The 17,612-nt window shown below is 38.0% G+C and overlaps 1 protein-coding gene across 6 annotated transcripts in view; it reads left to right on the top strand.

Moving 5' to 3' along the window:
* The window catches only part of RBMS3 (RNA binding motif single stranded interacting protein 3), a 1,106,864-nt gene that overhangs the window by 852,853 nt on the left and 236,399 nt on the right, over positions 1-17,612 (top strand). The window lies entirely within an intron of this gene.

Below are 17,612 nucleotides of genomic sequence, written 5' to 3'. Positions count from 1 at the left end.
AAGCTTTTATGTACATCATAAGATGATATACATTTATGCTTTAAAAGATTACACTCAGTATAAAGCATTGAATACATCCTATGTGTTAGGACTTAAGCTAGCAATGCCTCAACCTGATATTAACCTGCCAGTAGTATATATGGCAAGTGTTTAATAACAAGTAAATTTAAAATATATCTTACTCATGCATAAAAATATTAGAGATTGAACATAGGGCTAAAAAGAAAGAATTATAATAAGTAGATAAAGAAATGTCTGAGTAATGCATATTGGTCTATTGGTTGCTCTTTTGTTTTTGGTGATTCTCAGGGGGGAAATGTGACCTCTTCAGTCTTATAATTGTTTCCTTTTGATTTTTTTATGCTGGGCTTCTATAATGTTTGCTATGTAATGTATTCACTATTTAAAACCCATGGTTAGAGAGTTCAGGGGTTGAACATTTCAGTTCCTTAAAATGTATTGAGGTTACACAGAAGAGGAAATCTGAACAAAAAGAGAAATATTTTTGTAGAGGGATGCGAGTCAGGGTTCATTTGGGGAGGGTGTTGGGAAAGGAGAAAGGCCCTTCAGACACTCACTTAGATAATCTGGAAAATCCAAAGTCGCATCTCCTGGTTAATCAGAGAGTGCACACACAGCTAGCTAAGCCTGTGGCTCGATCTGGTTAGCTTCCATGCATAACGTTCCCTTGAGAACCAACTGCATTATGATCCAATTGGAGACATATGGTGTTGTTAAGAAAAGAGTTAGCAGTTTTCATCTCAGCATGTAAGCTGCCCTTGCATTTGAGGAGAAATACTTTCTTTTTTTTTCCTTTTAGCATAAAAGGCAATTTAAGACACTACTCAGACCCATCATTGAATAAAGGGGTTGCATTGTTAGAAGATTCTCCCCTTATTTATCCACTTTATCCAACAGATGCCTATCTCTAAGGAGGCATTTAAACTAAGTGTGAGTTAGATGGTTATATAAAAATTAAGAATAAGCAAATTATGTAGAAATTATTGTTGACTCAAGTTTTATCACATCTCAGGGTTTTTTTTTTTTTTTAGATTTCTTCATTTTCAGAAAAAGACATTGAAATCCTTCTTGACTTGATTAATCTGAAACTGTATTATTTGGTTTTCCCCATAGAACATAGCTGACTAATAGAATTTAATGATACAGACAAAGAAAGTCACTATAAATCCCCCAATGTCTGGGCATCCTTCCTGAATACGCAGGCTGTGATATCAACCTGTCTAATATCATAGCTACACCCAATGGAAACATTGTGAATAGCAAGAACTTGGTTATGAGTTTCTCACTCACTTTTATCTCATGGGAACACAAGAGGCAAAATAATTGTGCTCAGTTATAAAACTCTTAAAGATACAAGTTTATGCTTCTGAGATTTGTAGTCCACGTAATAGAATTAGATATATGACATTAATCATCATTAGTACTTGAATTTGGTTATTTATGCATTGGGAGTCAAACAAAGTGTAATAAAGGTTTCAAACACTAACAGAAGATACTTCATCTTTGGTATTTAAGTTTGATATGGAATAAAATAAGACATAATGCAAAATGTGGGTATTTTCTTAAGTCCAGGAGTAAAATGCCCTCATTGGGTCAATTATTATAAAAGTCAAACTGGGTAAAATCAAACATGAGTGTATGCTGTTTGCCTTTATTGGTCCTCACTGCTTATTTGTTGTGGATGATTGAAGTGTTATTTTCAAAAACTCATATCTTCATCCAATTTTCTATTCCATCTTGAAGACTGCAAGTGGGATGTCACTATGAACCCTGATATCAAATTGGAAATGATTCCTTTGATATTTTCAAAAGAAATGACCACTTTCCTAACTTTCTAAATCCTAACATAGCTTTAGAGAGACTGTCCTTGCTTGTGGGTGTACTAATTAAAACCACCTATAAGTGATCTGGCCCATCTGCAACTAAAGTAGAATTCACAAAATTAGAAAAATCTCAGTGTTCTACATTATCAAGATTTGGTATCTTTGAATTTAAAAGTTTGTGGTTTTATGGAACCCACGTTGATGCTTTCAATGTAATGCTTTAAGGATGTGTGATTGATGGCCCCACAAAGATCCAATAGTCACCTGAGACTCTCAGGCCCTAAGAAAGCTATAGAAAGGATTTCATGTTAAGTCAATCATCCTATACTAGACCCCTGCTTTTATCTTACTGTAAACAAATAGAAAACAATTGGTACCAAATTTGTATTCTTTACTTCTCTGTTTAGGAATGACTTGGGGAAATGTCTACACGTCACTGGGCAAATACTGTGCCATATTGGTTTCTGTTACCCTTGACGATGATTTCTCTTAAAGGAGATACAAAGTTAATTATTTTCCTGAGATGATCCTCTAGTTTCCAAATCCCCTACTGGGTCATTTCTATAAGAGATTAAGAAACAAATCCAATTCAACCCAAAACGCTGGCATCACTCTGATTTTCAAATTCTAAAAACATTACGGATATTCGCAAGGACATATAACATTGACCACATTTATGTTGCTGCTTCCATTTTGATTTGTCAGTCTAGAAACAGTTTATTCATTAACTATGATTTATGATGGTATTTAATTTTGATTCCTGCTGACAGATTATGTGAGTTGGAAGGAAACTGCAGTTATCTTCTTTTGGTTCATGCTTTCTCTCTCTGGGCTCCTCTGTTTTGTTCATAAAAAGATCTAATTTAAATGAATACATCACGGATCGTTGATGCATATGAGAGCCTTCAACCAGTTCTGTTCACTTGGGATTATGACATTGTCTCCAGATTTTGGTTACCTGGATCAATGAAGCAAACTATACATGCCAAAAAATCAAGTTATTTAAATTCTGGTATATACAGTACAGGAAATTAACAAAGATCAGGTGGCTGCATTGCTACTAGCAGGTAGGAAGGAGAGGCCAGCGTCGATCATGTAGCCATCTTGCAGAAAGTGATCATCTAGTATTTTTTCCTTCCCCTAGAGGGAAAAGAAAACACAGTGTTCCATAAATGTTGCATGTCCTACATATCGATCTTGATGTTTTCTGGACAAAATGAAGGATCATTAGTTGCTTGCCTGCCTAACCCCAGACGTTTCTTTGTCCCATAATGAATTGCATAGCAACATTGTGCAGGCCCAAAGCATTTCATTTTCAAACCTCTGGCAAAAGCAAAGGGTAAGTTCCCAGACACTTCGGGGATCTGTAGGGCACAAACTTGAAAGATTCACTTCCAAAGAGCCCCCGGAGCAAAGTGATGCACCATGTGGAAAGGCTTCCACATGTAAGGACATGTATTGATGAATGGAACACGCAGGCTAGTTTGTAGAAAAATAAATCATGTTTTGCTCTCAAACTAGACTTTTGCCTGTAAGCACATGTTCCTATCAGTGGAGCAGTCTTTGCAGAAGAAAATGGAATAATCCACTTTTGGTATGATTTTCTTACTCTTTACATGATTATTTCTAGCCCCAATTGAACTTCAAGAAGTAGGGAAAAGTAGAGAGAGAGCTCACCATATTTTGAGATGTTTTTAATTGTAACAAATCTTGTGACCAGCAGAAATTTAGACAACCACATGAATGATAGAGGAATCGTATTTTTCTAATAAATAAAAGTGCCTTATGGATGCTCTGACATAAATTTTACTATTTTGTGTTTATGTAAATGAAAAATGTGTATGTTTGTGGATATATATGTATGTTTCAAGGGAGCATGTGAGGAAAAATACTTAAGGTCTGGTTAATTGTTTTTTAAAGAACATGAAAATAAATGTCATTTGTTTACATTTAAAACTTTCCCCAAAGTAAAATCTTAGCAATGTATTTAAGTGAAATTTGTATTCACCTAAAGACATACAAAATTCTGAATAGTTGAGCAATAGTATACACATTTTGATCAGAGGATTTTGCAGACCCTTACAATCAGTGTTTCCTCAGTGATACCAGTCTCTTAAGCACCGATGTAACAAATATGGTAGTTGTGTAAGAGGCAAAAAATAGAAAAGTATTGTGGTATCCACTGTAGCAAAAATATATTTTTATGGTTTTACTTGGTTGAAGCATTGCCTACCTCTGAGCTTTTCATCTTTGTGAAACCAAAACATCATTGGCATGATAAACTGTGTAAATACTGCAATCCCCAACTGGGTGTCAGTTTAGATTTCTCATTAATAAGAGGATGTTTGGGGCGCCTGGGTGGCGCAGTCGGTTAAGCGTCCGACTTCAGCCAGGTCACCATCTCGCGGTCCGTGAGTTCGAGCCCCGCGTCGGGCTCTGGGCTGATGGCTCAGAGCCTGGAGCCTGTTTCCGATTCTGTGTCTCCCTCTCTCTCTGCCCCTCCCCCGTTCATGCTCTCTCTCTGTCCCAAAAATAAATAAATGTTGAAAAAAAAAATTAAAAAAAAAAAAAATAAGAGGATGTTTGCCATATTCAGAAGCTACTTTCTGGGAAGCCTCTCATTTATAATGTTAGGGATACCTTCTTGATTATTTCTAGGTACCAAATACATAGTTAGTTGCCTCATGATGAAACACTGTTGGAGTATTATTAGTGAACTTTGCAGAGTAGCCTGACCATGACATCGTCAGTAGAGTCTTAGAATCTGTATGAATTCTTTGATGTAGACTTGGTCAATCATTTCTCAACCTTCCTACGGAGCCACATTTGATACTGTGAAAGTTTGAGTTGGTTACTGATTAGATAAGGGAGAAAGTAGGCAAAGATGATTAAATTGCTAAATGTGGAAAATGAGAAGCTTGACAGGGAAGGTAAAGGGTTCATCTTCAGAAGGTTAGAAAGGATTGCAATGGCTAGTGTGCCCCATGCTCACCTCTTCCCCCCACGTGATTACAGCTGCAGATGAAGCGGGCAGCCTCTGTTCACCCTGGAAGCATTCCATCTCGAGCGTCTACTGAATCTCTCCATCTTTCTACCTCAGGGCAATATCTATAAAAGCTCACCCAACGCAGCATAGGTTTTCTGCAAACTTTGGGAGAGTTATCACTTCTGGGGACAACCCTCAATTAATGAGCTATGGGAGTCAGTGATTAAGATCGAGCCTCTCATCCTTTGGAGGGACTATTCTGAGTCACATTCTGCAAGATTCCTTAGGGGGTTGTCCACAGTGGTAACACAAGCTCAGTGAGACGTCTTTTATTGGCTTTTCATTCTTCTTTGCCTTTCTTTTCCCTTTGTATTATATCTTCTTCCTGGCATCAGCTCCCAATTAAACTACAACCCTGTCCCAAGCTCTGATTTGGGAAAAGTCAAATTAAGGTAGGTGTTCCCAGAATTGTGATGGGGAACTGTATTTTGATTTAAAATTTCTGACCATTGGGGTGCCTGGGTGACTCAGTTGGTTAAGCATCCGACTCTTGGTTTCAGGTCAGGATCTCACAGTACATGAGTTTGAGCCCTACATTGGGGCTCTGTGCTGACAGCTTTGAACCTGCTTGGGATTTCTCTCTCTCCCTCTCTCTCTGCCCCTGACCCACTTGCTCTCTTTGCCTCCGTAAAAAAACAAAAACAAAAAACAAACAAATTAAAAAAAAAAAATTCTGACCGTAGAAGACAGTAGACGGGCTAAAGTGGTAAAGGGAATTTGATAGACAAAATACGCTGTTTTAGTGACTTTTTTTTTAACAGCAGCACTTATGTACCACATACTTAGGATGATAAAGATGAATAGTAGTAGATACATGGTATTCTGGGATTCAGTTAAACAAGAGACGGATGGAAGAAGGTAAGGACAAAATGCCACCAGTGACACGGTGACATGGCTGACCTTAAAATAACTGAGGATGGGAAGAGGTGGATGGTGGCTGAAATTGTAGAGAGAATGGAAGAGTAGACAATAGTCAAAATGCCAGCAAAGTGGAGGTGGGATGCAAGCATAGAAAATTAGGGCCACAGAGAAAGGAACCTGTAAGGTTTGGGTCCTGGATGAATGTGGAGTGGTAGGCATTGATAATGAGGTCCAGTGTGAGGATGGCTGTAGCTGGTGTAAGGGAAACAGAGATGATCTTTAGCTGGACAATTGGAGGTTTAAGGTTAGAATGTTGGAAGTTTTCAGCAACACTGGAGATTCCCTTACTTAACTTTCCTTGACTTTCTCTGAAGTTCTAATCTGCCCTGGAGCAGGTGGGAAAGTGTGAGCAGTACTGAGGTAATTTTTTGTCTATTTATTTCATTCTGAGTTGTTTACACTGGGGTTTGTTGTTGTTGTTCGTTTTTGTTGTTTTTGTTTTTCTATTTTTGCTGCTTCAAGAGCTATTGCTCAACTCAGTGTAGATTCTTGGTAAATGTTCTTTGGTGTTGATGTACAATTCCATGAATTGAATGGCCCTCATGCTTGTATTCATTTTGATGAACTTCCTGAGGGTGTAGGGTTGATACACAGCTTCTGTGCGTCATCAAACTTGGAGGAAAACATTGAGATAAACCTTCGAATCTTGTCTTAATTGTTAGCAAAGTTTTCTGTGACACATGTATATCGAAATATACAGAGAGAATGCTAAATATTCATGAGAAAAGGAAACTTACTTGGAAAAAGACTCTAGTCACTTTTTGAAAAGCCTTTTCTTTCTTTTTTTTTTTTTCCAAGACTGCTTTTTAAGGTATTATCTTGACAGTCTAAATGTTTTTTCTTTGAAGAACTCATTGACTCTTGGACAGCACAATGATTAATTCTGTGTTCTCACATGGCAAATGGTCCTGCCTAACTTATACTGAAGTTAGGTCTAGTTCTGAACTTTGTGCCACTGGATCTAATTAAGCACTATTCCCACGCTGTCCTTTTGTTGCCTTTTTCTTTTTTCTCTTTTTCACATAAAAAAAAGTGAATATCTTGAGAATAAACAGGCAATCTTATTCTATGCTGACATAATGTTGCTTTTCCCTGCCCAGAGGAAGTACGACATTGGCTTATTATTCCTACTATAATGCAATATTGAAAAATCTATTGTGTTTAATCAATACAATATGGTCACTATGCTTTGCTGGCCATGTATTTTCCATAATTACGTATAAGCACCAACAAGTGCTAGCAGAGTGTGTCTGAAGTTGCCACTTGGCTCCAGAATCTGATTTTTTAAAGCAACTATAATTTCATGGAATAGAGAGGAAGAATGAAGAGGTTTTCTCTGCATCTCCAGAGTCACAAACCATCTCCATCTCTTATTTCTAAAATAATCCATTCAGGTCTTCCAAATTTCTGCACTAAAGATTTCACAGTAAAAACTTAAAAAATAAATTGCAAAACCTAAATTTTATTTCAAAGATGATGTTGGGCTTTGCCTTCTGTCAGCATCACTAATGAGCGTTAAACCATTTAGTGTCTGTCCGAATGAGTTCTATTAGCAAGCAGAAGGTTTGAGTGGCCTACGGCCAATTAAGACACAAGCCATAGAAATGAAGCTCTGAATAATTAAGTGCATTTCTAAATCTAGAATCTCATTTAATAGGATTGATTTAAAAGTGCATTTTAGCCAAATTTGGATAAATGGATGGTATCCTGAATTAAATACTTGCCACTCTGTCCCAGTAACCATCAAGAAGCCTACCATGCACACAGCTCATTATTTATGACCTAATATTTACAATGAAAAGTCTGCAAAATTTAAGAAAATGCTTTAAGAGGAATATACATGAAGACATTCATTAGGCAAGCTCTGAACCAGCCATCATTTGTTTACCTTACAACTGTTTTCTCTGATTTCTTACCTCTTTAAGCCTGGGAATGATGAATCAATTCATTTATTATTATTTTAGTTATTTTTCAGTACAGTAAAAAACCCCTTCATAGGAAACTGGCATGCTTGTGATCATTTTTTTTAAGACTTCATATATTTCAAAGGCACATCTGTCCCATTAGATGATACATTTTTCTAAGAAAGGACTTCGATGTTTATCTTTCCCTTTACCCTTAAACAATTAGCCTATCAACTCTTTCAATGCAAGGATTGCACCTTGCTATTTATGTTTCAAGCGTCTAACCAATGCCTGTCACAGAAGAGTACTAATAAGTATTTGTTAAATACGTAAATAACTGCTTGGGGTAGACAGAATAATGCTCCCTCTCCCCCAAATATCTCTGTTTATTCCTCACTACCTGTTAATACGTTAGGTTCCATGGCGAAGAAGAATTAAGGCTGCATTTGGAATTAAGCTTGTTGATAAACTGACCTTAAAGCAGGGAAATTATTCTGTATTATTTAAGGTGGACCCTATATAATGACAAGGGTCCTTAAGAATGGCAGTGAGAGGCAGAAGAAGGGATCAGAGTCATGTGGTCTGAGAAGGCCCTGAGCCACCATTGGTGGCCTTGAAGATGGAAATGTGGGCAGTCTCTGGAAGCTGAAGCAGGCAAGGAATTGGATTCTCCCCTAAAGCTTCCATAGAGGGACTCAGCCCTATTCACATCCTGATTGCAGCCCAGTGGGGTCTGTGTAGGACTTGTGACCTACAGAACTGTAAGATAGTAAATTTGTATTGTTTTATGCCCCTAAGTTTTTTGTTAGTTTGCTACTGCAACTGAAAACTAATACACTAATACAGAAGTTCTTTCAACTGAGTATCACCACCCTATTTCTAAATTATATTACCAAACAGCCTCTGGAGAACTTTCTTAGTTTCTCCTATTTTTCATCTTCTTTGTTTCATTTGGGTTGTGTGTATGTTAAACAGAGGGGGAAAAATCTATCTTGTTAATTATTTTGACTTTACAGTTTCTTTGTACTTTCTCATCAGGATATATAAAATGGATGACTGTTGGACATCTTAAAAGAGAGTCTTTGGGGGTGGGTGCTTAGATCTCAGAGCACATTATTTTTGACTCAAAGAAATCACGTGTTAATTCACACTATCTGGTTCCATAAAATATGCCAAGGAAATTATACCACTTGTAAATCTAAATTCATGCAAATGTGTATCTCTTAGGTTTCAACCTTAATACTTGCTTTCAATTGTTCCTGCTATTGAAGGATTTTATTTTAATGTTTATTTACCTTTGAGAGAGTGAGAGACAGAGTGTGAGCAAGGGACCGGCAGAGAGAGAGAGAGAGAGAGGGAGGCACAGAATCCAAGCAGGCTCCAGGCTCTGAGCTGTCAGCACAGAGTCCGATGCGGGGCTTGAACCCATGAACCACAAGATCACGACCCGAGCTGAAGTCAGATGCCTAACCAACTGAGCCACCCAGGCACCCCATGCTATTGAAAGATTATTATGGCTTAGAAGAGATCATAGAGGTTGTATAGCAGATATCAGCTATAAGTTTTAGATGATTATATCTAACGCATAGATGATGTTCCTACTCCCAACTTATTGCCCCACAAAATAAAGGGGATCCTGAAGCTCTTAATTCTTGAGTCCCCCCTGAAAACTTAGTTTTGAGACACAAATAAAAATCTAGGGAGGTAACTGGATTCTTATTATCAGTTAACAAAGATACATAGATAATTCTTACTACTTAAGGTGTTAAAAAAACCTTTCAGTGACTTTACAAAAAATGTATTTCTCAGCTAAAGGTGTACTGCAACCCTGCAGCAGGTCAGGGGGCTGTTAGTGTGAAAACATAGCCTTTTCCTCGTGAACTGAGAGTGGGACTTATTTGGGACCAGAAGTTTTATTAAACAGCTACACGAGTTGAGTCACTGAAATGCCCGAAAATAAATAGAATCCACAGTCGAAGTTAATTTCTCGCTGTTTGTTATTAGAGCAGGTGTTAGCACTCCCAGGGTGCTTACCTGATGGCCCTCAGCCAGCACCCCACTGTCCTTGTAGGTGGACTGGCTTTTGGTTGCAGCAGCCTATTTGCCTATCAAAAAGAGAGTCAGAAGTGCCTAGGAAGTTACATTCCTGTGGTTAGGCAGCCCTTAAACAATGTGTGACTGGTGTTGGGGTATCTATACCCCAGTTCTTTTGCTCCTGATGAGAACACCAGAGTATGACATACACTATCTCCAAAGTCTCCTTGGCTTTCCGGAAGATGAACGCACTAGACACACTCCAAGTGAGATAGCAGTTATTGATGGGTAACAGGCTTCTCTGGGAAAAGCATGGACAGGTTGACTACTGATTAAACATTTGCAAGGGTAGATAGAATTGCAATCCCATGTCCTGTGAGTGAGTAGACCACTGGTTGGTAGGATGGTTTGGCTAATCGTATGTCTTGATAAAGGTCCATTCAAAAGAATCAAAATTGTACCAGTATATAAGATAATGGGTTTTTCATACAAAAGCTCTTAAAGTACAGAAGCATTAAAGCCAAATATTGAAACTAACCTATTTTATGTGCAATCACTTTAAGATGGCATGGTTGGTTTGAGCCAAACAGTGGTTCAGACTATGGGCTTCCTGAGATCCTTTCTGGTGGTCTGCAAGGTCAAAATATTTCCATAATCCTGACACATTATTTCCCTTTTCACTCGGATTCTTTCATGAGTATAGAGTGGAGTTTCCTAGAAGTTACGTGATGTGTGATATGATTGAATGAAGAAGCAGATATGAGAGTTCAGCTGTCTTCAATTAAACCTGACATTACAGGGACTTGCAAAAATATGAACCAAGTCAACACTTATTTTTATTTCATTTTTGATTTTTTAAAAATAAAAATGTGGGGCGCCTGGGTGGCTCGGTCGGTTAAGCGTCCGATTTCGGCTCAGGTCATGATCTCACGGTCCGTGAGTTCGAGCCCCGCATCGGGCTCTGTGCTGACAGCTCAGAGCCTGGAGCCTGTTTTTGATTCTGTGTCTCCCTCTCTCTCTGCCCCTCCCCTGTTCATGCTCTGTCTCTCTCTGTCTCAAAAATAAATAAACGTTAAAAATTTTTTTTTAAATAAAAATGTGTCACTTATCACATGGTGGGTTTATTACTATGTTAACTAGATTTTTAAAATGGCAAATATCAATAGATATAACCTGTGTCAACAGAAGCTCTTTGAGGTCCGCAATAATTTTTAAGAGTGTAAGGAGGTCCTGAGACAAAAACAAATAAACAAACAGACACAACTTTGATTGCCACGGATATAAAGCAGAAATTCAGAATCAAGCCCTTTTATCTTCTCGGAATTAGAAAAGATTAAGGAAAATAACCAGGGTAAAGGTGAAGTTTAAAATGTCCTCTCATCTTGGGGCGCCTGCATGGCTCAGTCGGTTGAGCATCTGACTTCAGCTCAGGTCATGATCTCGCAGCTTGTGAGTTTGAGTCCCGCATTAGGCTGTGTGCTGACAGCTCTGAGCCTGGAGCCTGCTTCGGATTCTGGGTCTCCCTCTGTCTCTACCCCTCCCCTGCTCGCACTCTGTCTCTCTCTCCCTCAAAGTAAATAAACATTTTAAAAAAATTTTTTAAATAAATAAAATATCCTCTCATCTTTCTGAACTTACTTTGCAAACCTGGATGTGTTCTAGACAGCTGTTTTAAGTGGAGGAATTAAAAAATAATGAGTTACACAACTGGTTTTATTTTGTTTTTAAGTTTATTTATTTATTTTGAGACAAAGAGAGAGCGCCTGCGAGAGGGAGATCAGTGCTGAGCCCTGACGTGATCTCACCCCACAGGAGATCATGACCTGAGCCGAAATCAAGTCAATAGCTTAACCAACTTAGTCACCCAGGTGCCCCTACACTACTGTTTTTTGAAAACAAGCATGCAGATTACTTAAGCTGTAGTGAATGTTTGTTTTGGTGGGGGTCTTTTGAGATACAGAGTCATTGGTTATTCTTCTGAACACTTACTTACATGACCGTCTTATTAGCAAACGATATGTAGTTTGACAGACTATGTGAATGTTTTATTGAAACTGTGTATACGCAGCATGTGTGTTACGCTGAGATTGCGGACATGTGACTGTAATTTGTGAGTGGTGCGTGAGTCTACCAGAATTTAGGGAGAGTTTAAGGCGAATATCTAAGAGCCACAAGGCTAACCACAGATAGGACATGGGAGCTCTCATCATAAGAGCTGTTCTGTGTCATTTCTTTTGCTCACTGCTAATTTCATTCAGTGCTCATCTCATGGCTGGACTGCACCACGGAGTTCTGTGTGGGATGCATCTCGGATATAGGCTTCCAGGTTTGCTAGTTGTAATAAGTAATAATACTAATATAGTAATAGTTATGATACTGTAAACACTAACATGTAACTAATTGAACACTATGTACTTAGTGTTCACAGAAAGTCTTAATTTGTTTTTCAGAAATGGTAGTCTCTGATTAGGTAGTCCCTAGATCATGATTTCTGTAATCTTAACCTAGTACGAAAGACCTCTAAGAAAAGCGCCCTCTAGACATCCTTCATAACTTGTTATGATTTTAACCCAACATATCCATGTAATAGATGACAAAATTTAAGGTAAAATTTCTCCTGTGATTGGTTTTGAAAAGACATAATTTGATATTTGCTTATACCCTCGACAGCCTCTTCATTTCTCTCAACTCAAGGAAAGTGTTTTACGTCTTTCCTGGGTCTATACACTGTTAAAGAACAACCCCCATCCAGCTTGGGCTGTGCTTTCTATGAGAGCCTCATGGCCGGGATACTCTTCTTCCTCTGAATTTAAGTGGTGAGAGAACGTGTACCATCGAGAATACCATCTTGTCCTATGGAGACTGAAGGGTTTGGTTAGAGTTTGGCTCTGTGTCTTTACCTGTTGACCTGGAGCAAGTTATTTAGCCTTTTGTCAAGTTCCTCGTGGAACCCACTGTTTGCATTCGATGTTTATAGTGCCTCCTTTACAAAAGTGTTACCAGGATTAACTTTGTAAAGCTCTACAGAAGTTCTGGCAGGAAGTGGGAGACATTACTGCTGTTAGTAGCACCTGTTAGCATCATGAAAATCAATTCATCAAAATCTATTCTCTAGGCTGGAAATAACATTTAAATGTGGAAGTCTATGAACGATAGTCGTGGATGGGCATTACCTGGTACATGGACCATATAAAGTTTACCTCCCTTTTTGCTAGGTAAAGACCACCCTCCAGTCTTACACATTTACAAATTTGCCCACAGCTGCCATATTTCAGCCTCGAATGGGATCCATTTAATGAAAAATGTCCAGCTTGGAGCTCCATAGTTTTGTGGGATGACTGGAAAGAATATAGTATAGCAACAGATATATATTTACCCGAAATTTGCTCTAGTGACTCCCAGATCCATAAACACTTGTCACACTTCTGATAGGACCAACATGGTCTTGTTAATGCAGAGAGTCTTTACGTTAGGTAAAAGGACTGCAAAAACATGTATAATCACAAACCTCTTATAATGATTTCTTGGTATATCTTTGTACCTCCAGTTTACAGGGCCTAGAATTTCCTTTCTCTACCCTCATTTCCCAAAGAAATCCTGCTAACCACTGAATATATTTTTCATGCAGATTTTCCTAATTTCTAACCCTCCCAACTCCTCACCCCCACTCTTAACTCTCAGGACATCACATCAGATTGCTTTCTCCTACAGTAGTTGTCCATTTGTGATATGTAGTCTCTTATGGCTGTCACTGTATACTTACCTTACCCCACTGGATGGCAGAATTATGCTTTTTTTAATCCCTGTGTCTCTTCCGATGCCTGGCATTTGAACATAGGAGATGCTTAAGAGAGACACTGAATTGAACTAAGAAAAAAAAAAGGTGAGCTCATGATTCCAGTGTGATTTCTTAATACTATCTTAATTGTCTCCTAATAAGGCATTCAATTAGTAAATGCCTGTAAAATGAATGCAGAAATCGTCAAATATGATGACTCCATATAGAAATATTTTTACATTTCTTCCTCTTCGTAAATTGTAAAACATTTAAATGTCAAAAGCTTTCTTTGGGGGTGGAAGACAGTGTTCAAAAGCACAAGAATCCTTTTCTTTCTCCTCAAGATTAAATTCTCTTTCCATTCTACCTCTTATTTTCCATTGCTCCTGTCTCCAGAATTTCAAACAAACAAAAAACAACAAACAAAACAAACAAGCAAAAACAAAAACAAAAAAAGCAATGGCCTCTGGAAATTAAAAGAAACATTAAGAATATAAAATAAGTGGGTGGAATACCAACTATCCTATTGGTTGTTACAATTAATTCTATAGCTAGCAATTCGACCTATTTTTTTTTTCTGATTAAAATCATTGCAGAAAATAGCTGTAGTTTTTTAAAGGTCTCTTTTTCTAAAGCTTGCAGGTTGTGTCCTTGTAGCACATGGGGGCTCTAGTGCCCGTGCCATGAACAGAATGGATTCATTAACCTTTATATTGATTTGAATTGTCGTTCGAATAAATATTTATACCCGTTTTCCCTGAGGGCTTAATGAAGTCCTTTATCAATAGCACCAAGAGTTTCTCCCCTTGACCTTTGTCATCCATTCGTTCAGAAAATTTTCATCAAGCTGTTTTGTTTGCATTGTTAATCTCTTCCTGCCTTTGTCAGGTTTGGCACAGAAAAATATTCATCCTGGATTCCGTAGAATTATTTTACACTATTTGGACTTCTGCAGAGAAGATCAATTCTGTCTTTGAGTTTCCTGTTTTAACTTCAAGACTGAAGCATTTCCAGTTTCTCCATATTTGTCTTTCTGCTTTTTGTCTGCCTGTAGAGTATTTCTCTTGTTATTCTTTATACGTGATTACTTCAGTTTCAATTTTTGACACCAAAGTCTCCTAAAAGACAGAAGAGGTGTTAGATAATGCTAGGGTGGTAAATGTTTTGCAGTACACATGCATCAAATTTGCAGTTTGTGTATCAAATTGACACCTTGTACACCTTAAAATTACACAACATTGTATGTCCAATATGCCTCTATACAGCTTGAAGGAACAAAAGATAGAGTTAGAGCCAGAGAATATCTTTGTTCAGCTGTCTCCACATCTTAGCAATGAACATTTTTAGTGCCGGGAGAAAAGACAAGGGTTATTATATGCCAAACATGGTGTTCAGTGTCGTGTGTATTATTCTATTTCATCCTCAAAGTGCCCTTAGGGAAAGCACACTGCTCCATTCTAGATGAGGAGGCTGGCGCTTACAGAATTCATGTAAATTGCCCAGACACAGACCCGGTAAGTGGGCTCATTGATCCCAGGATGTAGTTCTGCCACTTACTAGGCGTGTGACCTTGGGCAAATTACTCAACCCCTCTGTGCCTCAATTTCCTCATTGGTAAAATGGAGGTAATCATAGTTCCTTTCTGTACTAGTGTTGTGAGGTGACTGTGGATTAAATAAATTAGACTAAATAGAGCTCTTGTCATGTGCCTAATAAGTACTAAGAGCTATTTAGGTTACACTTATTTACTTATTGGTTATACTGAATCGTAATGTCTTTTCTAGTTTTCTTGAGTGGAGGGGGGAAGTATTATAGGAGAAGAGATCAGCAAGAAATCCAGTAGCTCTTCCCAGTCATGTTTTTCCCCTCCATTCCCCAATGGGGGGCCAGGTTTCCTCCTTATTTGCGAAACAGAATGAATATTACTATTCTGTATTGAGTTAAATGTTTCATTCCTTTAGTCTATTCAGAGCCTTCTTCCTGGAGACTCAGTTGCTTACTTTCATACTCATTCTGGTTTTTAGAAGAGTGGAAATATTTGGCTATCACCTTCAGCAAGCCATGCACTTGGTTTCTGTATTAGAGTTTGATAAGTGGTTCTTTTGTTGTAAAGAAAAGGTAACCTATTTGTAGAAACTTCCCTTTGGAGAAACAATCTTTCTTCAAAACCTAAGCTGTAGAATTTTTTTTTCTGTTTTGAGCTGTATATAAGTGTTAATAGCTGGGTCCAGAAGAAAAGGCACATTATTAAGAAGCTTCAGTGAGAAGAATTACAGACTCTTTGGTTTTTCTCCTTCTATATGCTATCCTTTCACTGGATGGGCCAAAGGAGCCATGGAAACTAAGTGGAACCTGATCATGTTTTTTATTCCTTTCATTCCTGAGATACTGGAGAGAAAATGTCTTGCTATCATTACTGTGTTTTTTTTTTTTTTTTTTTTTTTTTTTTTTTAGGCTGAGAAGTACCACTTAGAAAAACAATTATCACAGGTACCTAATTCAGACAACTTTTATCACAGGTACCTAATTCAGACAACTGAATAGAATTCCTCCTGTGGTTACAAAGAGGCTGCAAATCTCAGTCATGAAAGAAAGTAATATCTACTGGGGTGAAAACAATCCTAGCAATCCTAGATTAAGGCTAAAAGAAAATCAAATCTTAATGACATGGTAGAAAAATCCATATAGTTCAATGATTTGAAGACACAGAAAACGTAGAATACTTGAGAGCCTAGTTTACCTTGTGGCAATTCAATATCCTTTATACTAGTAGACATGTGATTTTTTTCTTCATTCCATTAAGCACACATTTTTAATTTGAGTGTGGACTAGACATAGGAATATATTTTCAGGGATAAGCACACAGTGGAAGAGGTGTCATAAAGATGCCAGGGACTGGAAGTAAAAAGAGGGAATGATCAATGTCACCTTGAGGAGAAGGATCAATAAACATTCTAGAGGACATCAAAAGATAGAGATTGGAAGATCCTCACTAAGCAGAACCAAGCTGATGCTTTTGGAAATTCTTGATACTATAAAAATTCCAATCAATATATTTGAGTTTAAATTGATCAGAGCTAATTAGTGCTGGTTAAAATCAGGTGCAGATGACCAGACCGGATCTTGATGAGCCCTTTGAATTGAATAGAACTAGGTGAAGCTGGTTTGGTTTCGTTGGGTATGATTTTAAACTACTCGGGGGTAAGTTCTATCCAGTTGAGATTTTTAAAAAATAATAATGAATTTGATCTAAACCTATTGTTGTAATGAAGTGCAATCTACGTTTGGTATATTAAGCATCTATCGCATTTCGCCTGCAAGTTTTTTCCTGGGGCTTACTGTTTGACTTTGACTTCCATTTTTTTTTTACCAATAATAGTTTATTTTTTACGAGAAATCATGTTTTCCATTGTGCCTTTTTTTAAAAAAATCGCTTTATGGGGCGTCTGGATGGCTCAGTCGGTTACGCATCCAACCCCATAAAGCTTGTGGGTTCAAGCCCCGTCTTGGGCTCTGTGCTGACAGCTCAGAGCCTGGAGCCTGCTTCAGATTCTGTCTCCCTCTCTCTCTGCCCCTCCCCACTCACATTCTGTCTCTCTCTCTCAAAAACAAACATTTGAAAAATCACTTTAAATCTAAGAGATTTCATTAACACTCACTAATGTAACTCTTTCCCAACATTTAGCTCATTAGCACATTTGGTATCAATTAAGTATCTAAATTGATTATTTAATCGGGTATCCCAACAGCCCTTAGAAATGAATCCGTTTCTTTCATACTAGTTTATATCGCCTTTTTTCTATATTAACTAGTTTAATTACCTGTGATATGAGTGCTTGCTTTACAGAACAGTCATACAAATACATGTATCCAGTCATTATAAAATACATATTTTTTTAAGTTTATTTCTTTTTGACAGAGGCAGAGACAGTGCCAGCAGGGCAGAGGCAGAAAGAGGGAGAGAGCGAGAATCGCAAGCAGGCTCTGCACTGCCAGCACAGAGCCCAATATGGGGCTCGAACTCACAAACAGTGAGATCGAACCTGAGCCAAAATCAAGAGTCAGGCGCTTAAGCGACTGAGCCA

The sequence above is a fragment of the Puma concolor genome, chromosome C2, assembly GCF_028749965.1.
Source record: "Puma concolor isolate L17-30 chromosome C2, mPumCon1.1.hap2, whole genome shotgun sequence".
NCBI classification, from domain to species: domain Eukaryota; kingdom Metazoa; phylum Chordata; class Mammalia; order Carnivora; family Felidae; genus Puma; species Puma concolor.
This window is presented reverse-complemented; position numbering and strand designations above follow the sequence as displayed.